Genomic DNA, 15,000 nt, shown 5'->3' with positions numbered 1-15,000 from the left:
GGTGTTGCCATTCGATGGTGAACAGAAATTACAAGTTTTGCTATTTTCGAGGAACATTTGGATATGAAAAGGTTGCTATTGAGATGTTAATCTGGATATATATGTGAAGAAAATAATACAAAGCAAAGAATAGTAAATATGAAATATATATTAATTGCAACAAAGAAGTTGCATTAAATTGTACAATTAATTATACTAATAGTAATGTCTGCATTGGTAACTTGGTTCCAGCCTCGCCCAAGGTTCGATATTTCCAACGAAAAACACAATTTCACTGTCTCTGTAAGTTGGGTAAGTGAGTCATCCATTGATTTACTTGTAGACACATCATCAGCCATTGCCTAATCCCCCCTGGTCTTAGTTTAAATGAAGAGGAGCTTTTATGCTGAACTTGTAAGTCAGTGTTCCACACCACAATGGTCCATCCCTTGTCTCATGAGTGACCTTTAAACCTAAAGCAGGCCATTCACGATCAGTAATTACTGAAGGAATTCCTTCAGTGTCATAACTAGGACGTCCACTAACGGTCAGTGCGTTCACCAGTGTAGGGTAGACTACCGTGGAGATTAGACAATCGAAATAGCTTCCTCTATTTTTTGTGGAAGACCTAGATGAGTACGACGACGACCGCGGCATGATGCGATAAACTCCTGGAGAGATGTATTTTTGAAATGTAACTGTTTTTGTTTAATAAATAAATAACAAATAATGTGTTTTTTACATCATGTGCTTGTAAATTCGGGGTGGATGTTCTAACAGCTTCTTGATCCTTTAAAAACATTAAATCTTCAAAGTAAGTCCAAGTTGGCGTATACACATCATCTGCCCCAGTTCCAGACCGCATAGAATTTTCGACTTTTTTTGCTTCTTTCCTGAAATTACTCCTATAGATGTTAATTTTTTTCTTCACTAAGTGTGGTTGCAACAGGATACTTTTCTTTTAGGCCATGGGGCATAAGCTGTATCTTGTCACTTCGTGGCCACTTTCATGGGGCAACTTCATTACATTTTTTTATCATAGAGAAAGTCATTCTCAGGCATTATGCAACAAGTTCCCACAAATATAGTTGCTCCTAAAATTTTAATTAGCCATTTTAATCATACAAATTATTTGTAGTTAAGTTGGTGGCTAATAGGTGGCCATACTATAGTTCTGTAGTTCCTATTTTTGACAGTAGATGACTAACAGCAAATTAACCCATCAAATCGCTTAGATTTCCAACATGGCAGCCCCCAGGACTTGCTGTATTCACTGTGTGTTGGAGGAAGAAAGTGATGTTTTACCCATTTCTGATCAATGTATGTCAAAAATCAAGGAGTGTAATAGAAAGTGGAAACATTTAGATGGTATTCAACGTGAGGTAGCAGAGAAACTGTCTGAAACTTTTGTAAAAACTTTAGATTTGGACCACCTTGGGTAGCATGCAGAATGTTACCGAAGGTTTACAGACAAACAAAGGATCGAAAGGGCCATTGTCCGCTGTTCTAAACGTAAAGGCACTAATCCAGATGATCTTCTTGGAACACCACCTCGAAAAAGTGCCCGGCTAAGCCTAATTAGTGGGTCATCATCGCAAACATGCTCTGCAGATCATCAGCAGCCAACTCTGCCATCCACAAGTCAAGCTAGTAGAAGAAACCCCTATGTGCTTCCTGAGCAGTGTATCATTTGTAAAAGGGAGCAGTATATAAAAGACCCTCACACTCGTACTCGAAAAAAAGGAATGGTTGTCCAATTGTGAATATGAATCAGGTAAAGTTCCTTTTAGTACTGTTTATATTTTTTAATCACAGGAACCATGATACTACCTAGTAGACTACACATACACTGATGTAAATGCTAATGGTAAATATTGAGGGTAATACGTGTAAATGCCAGTGGTAAATGCAGGCCCGTTTGTTTTGGCTGCAATATTGTACAGCATTTGGGGCATTCATCGAGCCATACTACAGTGCTCGAACATGATACAGCACTGGCGAACAGACAACTTGACCGCAAAAATCTTGTGTCAGAGGGCTTTGCCAAAGGGGTGCATACCACCATTGTCTGGGACAATAATGATTTCAAGGAAGAAACAGTGACTGGGGGTGGGACTACTCATAATACTAATGGTCTTCTTCTTCAAATGTCTGGGCCAGGGCTTGATGATGTGCAACCAACAACCTCAGATACTGTGCAACCTGCTGCATTGAAACGTAAAAGAAGCAGGAAGCGTGCCATAGATGCACCCCCTAATAAGTCACCATCAGCGGGCAGCAATTGCTAAGGAATGTGAAAATATGGCTGGGAAGGGAGAAACAGAAAGGGGACGGAAAGACCTGGATGAAACTCGAATAAAACATGATGAGACAGCAGCTAGGAGTATAATGTTAACCATAAACTCAATGGTTAATCCATTTGAGTATTCAGGGGAGGACCTAATTAACATTTGCTCCGGCACTGTAGCTCCATCTAATGTGAGGTCCGACCTTGAAATTGCTTATGGGAAAGGGGCTGATGCTATCAAAGAATTTGAAGAGTCCAGATTGAAATCAGAGCCTGAGAAACTATTTGAGCCAATCAAATCAAAGAAATTGAAGACCTTTGCCACAGTTGCAAAAACATCAAAGGTTAAAGTTGAGTCTGAAACAGTGCTACTCAAAGCCACTAATGACATGTTTAATCGCCTCCTGATTATTGGCAGAAGTAGGGAAGTAGATTTAAATAAACTCTTGGCATACTCATTGACACCTGTACCTTTGGCTTTGGCAACTGGCAATGGTACCATTACTAAAACAGATGAAGCAAAGTTGATGAAGAAGTTGGAGGGTCGGGCTGAGTGTGTGAATATAGAGGACATACCTCCAGGGTCTGCTTTGGTGATTGATGGAATGGCATTTATTCAGCAGGCACAAAACATTCCAGCTACATTTGGGATGTTTGCAGACAAGCTTTTGGTTGACCTTATCAGGTTAGGTAACCAGTATGGCTGCCAAAGGGTCGACTTTGTGTGTGATCACTATCCAACACACAGTATAAAAAACTGTGAGCGAGGTCGCAGAGCAGCCAGTGGGGCTCAATTGGTGAAAATCACTAGGCCTGACCAAAAGACCCCAAAACAGTTTAAGAAGTTCTTGGCTGAGGGGTCGAATAAAGAAAACATCATGGAGTTTCTTTATGAAACATGGGTGAAATGTAAGCCCAAGGTTTTTGGACCTATTGCATTGGTTGTCTCACATGGAGAAAAGTGCCACTCTATAGCTGCAGTTGATGGTAAAATTGTGATCATTGAAGTGTCTGACCTCTTCTGTGACCATGAAGAGGCTGACACGAGATTACTGTTGCATGCAAGTCATGCTGCTAGAAACATCTCAACAGTTATAATAACTAGTCCAGATACCGATGTTTTTATGATATCCCTAGCACTAGCTCAGGAAATCCCAGCTGATTTGCTATTTCAAACTGGTGCTGGGGACAAGCGACGAATTATCTGCATTTCCAAACTGGCTGAGAAACTTGGGGCAGAAAAATGTCGAGCTCTTCTTGGTATGCATGTTTTTACTGGGTGCGACTCGATTAGTGCATTCAAAAGGAAGGGAAAGGTGAAACCCCTTGACATATTCAACAAAACTGTTGAATATGTCAATATGTTTGCAGAGTTGGGAGCAGAATGGGAAGCATCATCTTCCATCTTGCCCATGTTTAAGAAATTTGTCTGCACACTGTATGGTCAGAAAGAATGCTCGGAAGTAAATGTTGTAAGATTCAACATGTTCCGGCTGACATGCAAATCAGACTCTCGGATGCTGCCTCCAAACCAAGATTGTCTGCTGCATTATGTAAAAAGGGCAAAATATCAGGCAGCAATTCACCGTAGGTCCCTTCAGCCAATCATGCATGCTCCATCTCCCAATGGTCATGGCTGGAAGATTACTGGTAACACCCTTGTCTTTGAATGGATGGCTGATGACCCGGCTCCCCCTAGTTTACTAAAAACTGTGAACTGCAAGTGCCAGAAAGGTGGGTGCAAGGGTGCTTGCTCATGCAGCAAAATGAATCTTCCTTGTACTGACTTATGCAGGTGTCAGGTTGAGAACTGCACTAATAGGATCCCTGTGAGAGAAAGTGTATCTGACCCTGACGTCTCTGACTCTGATGTGTCTGATGATGAATATTAGTGAATGGTGGAGCGCTGCTTTGCGGTACAGTTCCATCTTGTGAGAAAAATTTGCAGCAATAAACCCTACTTAATTTGTAATTCATGATTATTTGCTATGGTGGGAAAAACACTACTTTATCTCCGAAGGATTCTTGTCAATTTTGCTAGGTTTATGAGGGTAAATTTGACTCTGGTTCTATTTTCGGTGTCCTTTTATTGTTGTTGGTTCTATTCTTGGTGTCATTTTATAGTTGTGATCTCTTAAAGTCTGTAAAAGTTGAATTTGATTTTGGTTGCACACTTAAAGCAAAGGATAATGGACATTTATGATAACCTGGAAGTCAAGTTAACAGTGTAGTTCATAATACCACCACCAGGGTGCTGTTGTTTACATTTCTATTGCATAATGTTAATCATATGTTATGATACATAATATGTACAACACTGTACTCATTCTTAAAAACTGTAAATAAAATGTTTTCTATTGAATATAAATCATCTTTGTGTTTTTGGTAATTTTCACTTCTGATGACTAATTGGTTACGTAATGGCCTATAACTAATTAAGGAGCAACTATTTTTGCGGGAACTTTGCATATTCTGATTGTCCTGACCCCCATGGTTCAAAATCAAGTGGAATCAACTTGCCCCAAGAAAGTGGCCACGAACTCAAAAACTAAGCCCCCTACAGCTTATGCCCCATGGCCTATTTAAGTTTTTCTGGTAATTTTCCATACGCTTAGGTTTTTTTTTTTTTTTTATATTTATTCAGATAATGTTTTGACTTAATTTGCCAAAGGCATAGCTGTTCTTTGTATAACTGAAAAAAATCGCCTCAAAATTCTCTATCTTCCGGCTTCCTAACTACTTAAACTTCTCTCAAATCTCTGCACCAATGTTCCTCACACTCTGGCCATGCGGTTCACACTGATAACTTAACTGACTGATAGCCATTCACGGCCAATGTTCCCTTCAGTGCGAGTTAGCCCCGACTCCAAAATCAAACAGAGTTTGATTTTCGTAACTGACAGGCCTCAAACAACCCCATTCACGATCATTCTTGCCAAGTTTGAAAGAATTCCTTCAATAATTACCGATCGTGAATGGCTTGCTTAAAGCGAATTATTTTCCATTAAACTATGAGAAGCTCTCCCAGTTACTTCAGAATTAGAGTAAAATGTCTACAAAAAAGTATTCAGAATTTTGTGTCACACTATTAGGAAGATCTCTCTCTCTCTCTCTCTCTCTCTCTCTCTCTCTCTCTCTCTCTCTCTCTCTCTCTCTCTCTCTCTCTCTCTCTCTCTCTCTCTCTCGTGTAAAAATTTAAGTTCTGGTCCATTTAGCGCATGCTAAATTTGCATAAAAACGAAATGAAGAAATTGAACAACCCTGACGGTCTGTGCCAAATGCATTAGTAGAAATGTTCTATTTCCTCTCAGGTTATTTTTTGGTTGTCTGTGAGTTTTCATGACAAACAAAATAATTATTCTCATGTGGATATTGAGGAATAGGTTTATTTGATAGATTTTCTCCACCATTTACTTACTTTCTTTTTCCATAACCACAACATCAAAAAAATGGGATTTTTTTCTACTTCAGTTACCAATTATTTTATTAATTTCTGCTAGAATTATTATTATTATTATTATTATTATTATTATTATTATTATTATTATTATTATTATTTCTATTATTATTATTATTATTATTATTATTATTATTATTATTATTATTATTATTAATATTAAAATTTTTATTATTATTATTATTATTATTATTATTATTATTATTATTATTATTATTATTATTATTATTATTATTATTATTATTATTATTATTATTATTATTGCCAGCCAAGCTACTACCTTATTAGGAAAGTAGGATGCTATAAGCACAAGGGCTCCAACAGGAAAAAATTCAAATTGTGTTTATATAATGCACACCTCTTACCTAACAAATTATATTTCAGTTTGATTTTAGATAAAAGAAACCACAATTAAAATCAAATAACTATCAGAATCTTTAATAATAATAAAAATAATAGTAATAATAATAATAATAATAATAATAATAATAATAATAATAATAATAATAATAATAATAATAATAATAATAGATAACCGACTGGATAGTATGACAAACTAGTGGACGCGACCTGTCAGAAATGACGGCCAAATATTTAGATAGAATGCACACTTACCCATACACACATGTCAACGCTTCTCACCTCTTCTCACCAGGATATGAATAATCTTTAGCCCTACCCGAAGGGATGGGGAGAAACCGAGTAGTTATACATCTGGCAATGCTGTTGAGCGTGAACGGATATATATATATATATATATATATATATATATATATATATATATATATATATATATATATATATATATATATATATATATATATATATATATATATATATATATATATACATTTATGTATTTATATATATATATATATATATATATATATATATATATATATATATATATATATATATATATATATATATATATATAAATATATATTTATTTACTTATTTATTTATTCTTTATAACCAAATACTTGGTCTCTATTATATATGGGGAATATGCAACAATTTTATATCAATTTTCATTAACAACTTTATCCCTAATATGGCAACTGTGAAAGCAATCAAAGTCACTGATTGCAGCTAATTACTTCCCATTATCAATAATCCCGTAATTTACATTGACATGATATAGATATCAAAAGATTAAAAGATTACAAGCTTAAATTCAGATTTCAAATTTGTGATTTTGGAGTTTATTTCCAATATGGAAAATGCAATACAACAAAAGGTATTAATTAAGCTGAAATTGGTTTCTCTGTGATATGCAGGAATAAATATGTGTAACAATTGAAGGGGATTAAATTAATTAAATTGATTCTCATAATACTAATGATCACAATAAATGAATGAATTTTTCAATGAATGATGTCCAGACAGAGAGTGGGGATATTTGCCACTACAAGAGATGAGATGTGTAATCTCACTATAAGAGAAAATAATTATCGTTGGAGATAATTTCTTGATTAATATTAGGTAATTAATGATTGTCATATAATCAGTTAATTAAAACGATGAAAATTAATTCTATGTGTGTGATTTATATTGCGGTGTTGATAAATATTTTATAAAAGTAGAAGAGGAAATATTAGGAATGTGATGTGAGGTATTGTCTTGTTGGACGTCTTTTCTGTCGAACAGAAATTTCGTAAAATTAAGATACGGTCAATTACCTCTTATTTTCAAACAATAAGAGACTATTTTCGTCATTATTATTATTATTATTATTATTATTATTATTATTATTATTATTATTATTATTATTATTATTATTATTGTTGTTGTTGTTGTTGCTGTTGTCATTGTTGTTATTATTGCTGTTGTTGTTGGTGGTGGTGCTGTTGTTGTTGTTGTTGTTATTGTTAGCTAAGCTATAATCCTACTGTGTATTTCACGGACCATGACACCCTCTTTTTTTAATATAACTAATGAACTAGGCTTCTGATTAATGTGAAACTGAAACCACCAGAGTTTGAGACACCGACCTAATTAAGAAAAAGGGATTCAAGCTTCTACTCCGCATTATTGTCTTACTTTATATAGAGAAATGTCATCTAAATTCTATGGTTATTGCGAGAACGGAAATTAAGACCTGACAACTAGGAGCAGAATGACGTATGTTAACTATGACGTGAGGCCCGTGACGTTTACACCTGCCACGCCCCCTCATTATATCAGTACAAGAAATTATATATAATTATATCTTTGATAGAGATAAGGTGTTTTTATTTTTCAACGCAGGAATGCAGTCATTATTGTGTTGAAGTTATGGAATGATTGTTGAGGATGCGCACATAACATGGTCATTATAAATATTTAATATGGCTGAGGATTGGATGGAGGTGGAAGAATAGTAATACTTTATTAACAATAAATGTATTGTACATAATTAGTAATATAACAGCTAACATTATAATGAATAAAGTTACAAGACTGAAATAGAATATATATATATACATATATATATATATATATATATATATATATATATATATATATATATATATATATATATATATATATATATATATATATATATATATATATATATATATATAATTATATATATATATATATATATATATATATATATATATATATATATATATATATATATATATATATATATATATATATATATATTTTATTCACATTCACTTTTTATTACCCATCAAAACTGTCTGAAATAAAGTCTTCCTCTTCGTCGTCACTGGCGAGACTTATGATGATGGGATCCACACTGTCATGGATATTATCAAATGACCAGTACTCTCTCTCAAAGTATTCAGAGCGCCGAACAGCATTTGCCCACACGTCCTCTGTCACACACAACTTTGCTTCATTCAATCTTGCATCGAGGTCCGTTCATGTAAAATGGTGAAGGGATGATCGAACGTACTTCTTCATGACACCCCATACTTGCTCTATAGCAAGTATGGGGTGTCAGCTTACATATGAAAGACTGAGTAATTAACTAAAGATGAAAAAACATCTAGATATTACATCTCTATGATCTTTTTGACAATGCCCATTTAAAGTTTCATTTATAATTTATATGAAGCATGAATGTTGATGTTAGAGAGAAATATAAATAAAAAGGTTATCTTTTTTCTTTAGATGCTACAAGAGGTAAATTATATTGCTCTGTTTGAGAAATAACTCAGAAAAGCATAGGAAACGTTACATCCTGTTGTACTTGACAATTATCTACTTACTTTTACTTATTAAGGTAACCAAACCGTCTTTTTACTTATTATTTTTCAAAGTAACCAAAGAGTGTTTTACTTATTACTTTTTACTGTAACCGTAGCGTTTTTTTTTTTTTTTTTTTTTTTTTTTTTTTTTTTTTTTTCATTATTAGTTTTAAAGTAACCATAGCGATTTTTACTTATTATTTCTTAAAGTAATCAAAGCATTTTTACTTATCAATTTTAAGTAACCTAAGAGTTTTGTAGGTGAAAATTTATCGTGATTATCTGAACCTTTCAATCTTGATTTATAATTTTTTTAGTTAGCAATAAAGCATTAGACCTAAAATGGTTTTGTATTAAATATTTTCTTTACTGGCTAAACAATGGTAGATTCTAAACTACACATGTTTAATATAAATATAATATCAATGCATTTTTAATACTTTTCTCACAAAGTCTGACAATTTAACCAACAATTTTTTGTTTTGAATAATAGAAGGTCCCGAAGCTCAAGTCCAGGTTCCCCTTTAGTCAAGCGAGAATTACTCTGACTCTCTAGTCTCTCACGCACTTCACGTTAATCCTGATTGGTCGGCGTGTCGCCTTCATCTTCATTGGTCGGGCGCTGCAATCTGAATAGCGACCCTACGTAGGAATGAGTTTGTGCTGGGAATGCTTGAAAGACGGGAATGTAGCTTGATTTATGTGACTACAGAGAGGATTAATTGTAGTAACATTAATAACAATCATTTCAACATTATTATTATTATTATTATTATTATTATTATTATTATTATTATTATTATTATTAGCTAAGCTGCAACTCTAGTTGGAAGAGAAGGATGCTACGGACCCAACTGCAACAACAGGGAAAATAGCCCAATGAGGAAAGAAAATAAGGAAATAAATATTCAAACTCTTACACCACTGAACTATCCCCTCTCATGCTTGCTGAATCTTGAGGCAAGTTTTCTTCCTGCTTATCTCATAATTTACAAGGTTTTCCTATCTTCATATCTCATTCAACTTTCCAATTATGTCTGTTTCATAAGCATCTCATTTTCCTTTCGTTCCCTGCGAAAAAACCCTTCCCTGAGTAGTTGATTCAACGGTTCAATTATTATTATTATTATTATTATTATTATTATTATTATTATTAACAATGGAAAAACCCTAGTTGGGAAAACAAGATGATATAAGCACAAGAACTAACAGGGAAAAATAGCCCAGTGAGGAAAAGGAAACAAGAGAAGAAATAAACAGGAGAAATGAACAATCGAGATAACATATTTTAAAAAGAGTAACAACATCAAAATAAAACTTAGATATATACAAACTATAAAAAACTTCAAAAACACACGAGGAAAAAAAATAAGGTAGAATATCTAATCGCATGATGTTTTATAAGAAAAATTTTTCGTTTTACTTTTTTTTAGGGGGAAAGGTTTAAAAAATAGCTTTTTTTTGAAATAGCTATTTTAATAAACTTATTTTTAACGATCTATTTTTTGGTATCAAAAGAAAGTAGTCTTCTCAAACATTTTTTTTTTTTTTTGTAGAATAATATTTCCTTTACAGAGAGAGAGAGAGAGAGAGAGAGAGAGAGAGAGAGAGAGAGAGAGAGAGAGAGAGAGAGAGAGAGAGAGAGTTACAAGGATTTTTTGGTTTTAAATGTTTATCTAGAATTTGTCACGTAAGGACAGAGTGAATTACGATAAGTTTGACAGTATAAGATGTTGGTTGATATAAAGAGTTATGCAACTTCATTATACAATCTGGTCCATTCCAAGAATATTAGAATTATGATGGACTCACTTTCTTTTATTTAATGCCTCTTCAATGCCTTTCCATATATTTTCTTTGTGTAAATTATGACTATACTTCTTGTTTGCCATGTCAAATATCTTCTCATACTCTGGAACAAGTTCAATTAACCTCTCATCCATGGTGTCAACAATAAACTAACTATACTGTTTAGGATTCTATGAGGAAAAATCGTCGTTATAGGCCACAAAATGAACGAGTATGATACGGGTCCTCAATCACACGAACCATCATTCACCCATTGGTTGGGTGGCTCACGGCTGTCAAACCAGCAGAAGTTTCTTGGAAAGAAAGACGCGCCGACTCGGACGGCTGACGACAAAGGGCCGCCGTCACCCTGACGGGTCGTGTGAACAGTTGCATTTGAATATACATAGGAAAGCTAGACGCCGCTTAAACGACGGACTGCCTGTCATAAAGAAAACAGGTCGTGTGAATCGGCCTTTACTGTTCACTACATCCGCTAGAAGTCTATCCCATTTATTTGCTATTTCTTATGTTAAAATATTACCTCAGTGAGTATTGTGTTATCTTTTCAAGCCCAGTCTACATCCGTTAGATCTTAACTGATTTGTGCAAGGTGAGGAGAGGTTGCTGTACACACACACACACATATATATATATATATATATATATATATATATATATATATATATATATATATATATATATATATATATATATAGAGAGAGAGAGAGAGAGAGAGAGAGAGAGAGAGAGAGAGAGAGAGAGAGAGAGAGAGAGAGAGAGAGAGAGAGAGTGGTTTGAAAGAACAATTGATATATCCTAAAATTAGATTGAAATACAAATGAATAATTTACAATAAAGAAAGGAAGTATATTGACATATTATTAACTCGCATTTTATATTAGTGGAAAGTCTTGGTTAACTTGAGAGAGTTATTTCTCTTGAAAAACCTTTCATATTACTAAATGAATCACTTCATTTACGCTTTTCTTTTTACATCTTTATAAGGTACCCATCAACAGCCACCGATTTTGCCTTTTCTTTAAAACAAGTGTACATGACCCGTCAAAAAAAACGGTTAAATATTTGGTTAGATGTGCACATACATACACGGACCCACAGTCCCATCTCACCAGGGTATGCCTACTCCCTCTCAGCCTCTTACCAAGGGACAGTGAGAGACCGAGTAGTTGTATATCTGGCAATGCAGCTGAGCAAGATCGAAGAGAAACACACACACACACACACATACACACACACACACGCACACACATATATATATATATATATATATATATATATATATATATATATATATATATATATATATATATATTTATTTATAGCCAGACCCTTGTTCTTTATTATATATGGGAAATGGTTAAAAATGCAACATTGCATTGTCTTGCACTATTAAATGAAAAACCGTAACTTTAATCGGAAATTCTCCGTTAAAATATATGGTTCTCAGCCGTATTTCAGTAAAACAAAGGCGACCGTAATTTTCACCTTACCTCTTTTTCAGTATCTTTTACGGGTTGGTGACCGTAATATCACTCCCAAGGTCAGTATATCCAGTAAATGCCTGTTAAAAATTATCCAAGGAATTTTACATTTTTTTTTTTTTTTTTTTTTGCTGAAAATTTTGCGACATTGCAATGTCCTGAGGTTGATTCCCTGTTCTCTCTCTCCCTCCCCTTGGTCATGCTTCTTATGCCAACTTCCACAGCCCCAAGCACACACCTTCCAAATGCCTCAAGAAGCAATGGTTCGAGATCCATCAACAATTTCGTCCACCAACGCATTCCGAACACAGTTTCCCCCATGCATAATTGAGGCTTTTCCAGGGGACCAGTTCCAAGGCTTCGTCAATCATTTTATGGCAGATGACGATGTGGACAGTTTTTTTTTTCTATTATTTTCAAAATTCTCGGATTGTGAAAATTGTTCCTAGTGAGAGCTCAAATCATAGATAGGACTCTGCGTTTGTGATACGGCTTTTTGGAATGTTGATCCCATGGTTGGGAGTATTAAATTTATGTTATTTTATTGAATTTGAAATCTTTCTATTTGGTCATTTCAAATGCTTGGGAGAGATGGGCAGAAGTATTGTCCATAAGCAAAGAGGTTGGGTTAACTTCTAGTTTATATATTTTCAACAAACTCTGCTTTTTATGTACTTAATAGATAATTACCTATCTGACACTGAAATCATTAATTGAAAAATCAATTGATTTGTTAATCAATTGAGTCTGTAACTGAGTCCTATTTTCCCCCTCGGGGGAACAACAACAACAACAACAATAATAATGATAATAATAATAATAATAATAATAATAATAATAATAATAATAATGATAATAATAATAATAATAATAATAATAATAATAATAATAATAATAATAATAATAATTATGAAAAGAAGAAGAAGAAGAAGAAGAAGAAGAAGACACAGTGGCTCAGAAATAAAGAAACTAATAATTTCTAAGGATTATAATTCTAAAATGTCTCATCAGCTGAACGAAATAGATCAAACCAAGCAACACTCTGATTTGAACCTTAGATTATGAACCCTTTGATCTGCGAAACCTTTTGCCTCTGATGACCCCCAATTTATACAAAACTCGATCACGATCAAAAGAATGTAAATATTTCGTCCCTTTTACCAGAAAGTGGAAAAGGAGATTTTATTTTGCCGGGTCATTAAATTCCCCAAAGCTAATACTTTACATGGTGAACTGGAAACATGGTTAAGTGATTTAATTTTGTTTTGTATATTGGATGTGACTAACTCGTATATATATATATATATATATATATATATATATATATATATATATATATATATATATATATATATATATATATATATATATATATATATATATATATGTGTGTGTGTGTGTGTGTGTATGCGTATATATATATATATATATATATATATATATATATATATATATATATATATATATATATATATATATATATATATATATATATATATATATATACACACATATATATATATATATATATATATATATATATATATATATATATATATATATATATATATATATATATATAATTTTGTGTGTGTGTTTACAATTATGTAAATGTTTGTCTTTACGTAAACCCCAGTGAGAAATGGCTTCATCACTTTCTCTCTCTCTCTCTCTCTCTCTCTCTCTCTCTCTCTCTCTCTCTCTCTCTCTCTCTCTCTCTCTCTCTCTCTCTCTCTCTCATTCACACACACCTACACACACAAACACACACACACAGATTAGGTTAATTGATCAGATGTTTACTGAAAAAATATTAAATGATATAGAAGACTTTGTTCGTAAAATTAGGAAAAACAATTCATTAAATTTCGTAAAGTCGGCTCATAAAAATTCGTAAAAGTTCGTAAAATGAAATAATAAAAGCTCGCAAAAACCCGTAAAATTAAATAGAATAAATGGAGTGACACTTTTCCCTGCCGACTATAAAAGTCTCCATAACTAACCAATCAACGCACGACATCTCTTCTCCATTGATTAGATTGAGTCCAGAGATCAACACCAACACTTTATCCACTCCATAAAATCTAAACGTTTTGCCTGAATCATCCAGTTTCCAAACTAAGCGATCCAGTGAGAGTCCAGAAATGAAATACTGGAAGGGTGAATTAGGATAACCCCTCTTCACTTTGTTCAAACGTTTTGAAGGTTTTTGGAATTCCCAATGCAATCACTAAGGGAGATGAAACGTTTGCAACGTGCATTACACGACCTTTTGAAGAGTTACAATCTTCCGAGAACGTCGTGTCGTTGAGCGGAAGGGAAAACAACAAGGCACGACTGTCGTGTTTTCTCGTCGGCAGAAAAAAAGGGAAAAGAATGGAAGACTCCAAGAGACAGAGAAAGAACAACATGGATACGAGAACAAACTAAATTAGAGGATATTCTAACAAAAATGGACATGGGCAGGACATATAATGAGAATGATGACAATAGGTCTCTAGAGATTGGAAATGAAGCAGGAAAGGATAAAAAGACGATGGATTGACGAACTAAGAAAGTTTAAGGGTGTGGGCTGGCATAGAAAGACCATAAACGGATGCGAATGATAGGCCACGTCTAAGGCTTTTGTTCTTCACTGGGCTAGTAACTCCTGATTTTGATGATGATGATGATAATATAGAATAATGACAGCTGATCTGCACTTGACAGAGAACGAATATTTCTATACACTTCCTAATCACATGATCTGCCTTATTTTGTACTAATTGGTCCAATTGTATT

The sequence above is a fragment of the Palaemon carinicauda genome, chromosome 32, assembly GCF_036898095.1.
Source record: "Palaemon carinicauda isolate YSFRI2023 chromosome 32, ASM3689809v2, whole genome shotgun sequence".
In the NCBI taxonomy this organism is placed as follows: domain Eukaryota; kingdom Metazoa; phylum Arthropoda; class Malacostraca; order Decapoda; family Palaemonidae; genus Palaemon; species Palaemon carinicauda.
The sequence above is the reverse complement of the archived record's forward strand: the minus strand, read 5'-3'. Positions refer to the sequence as shown.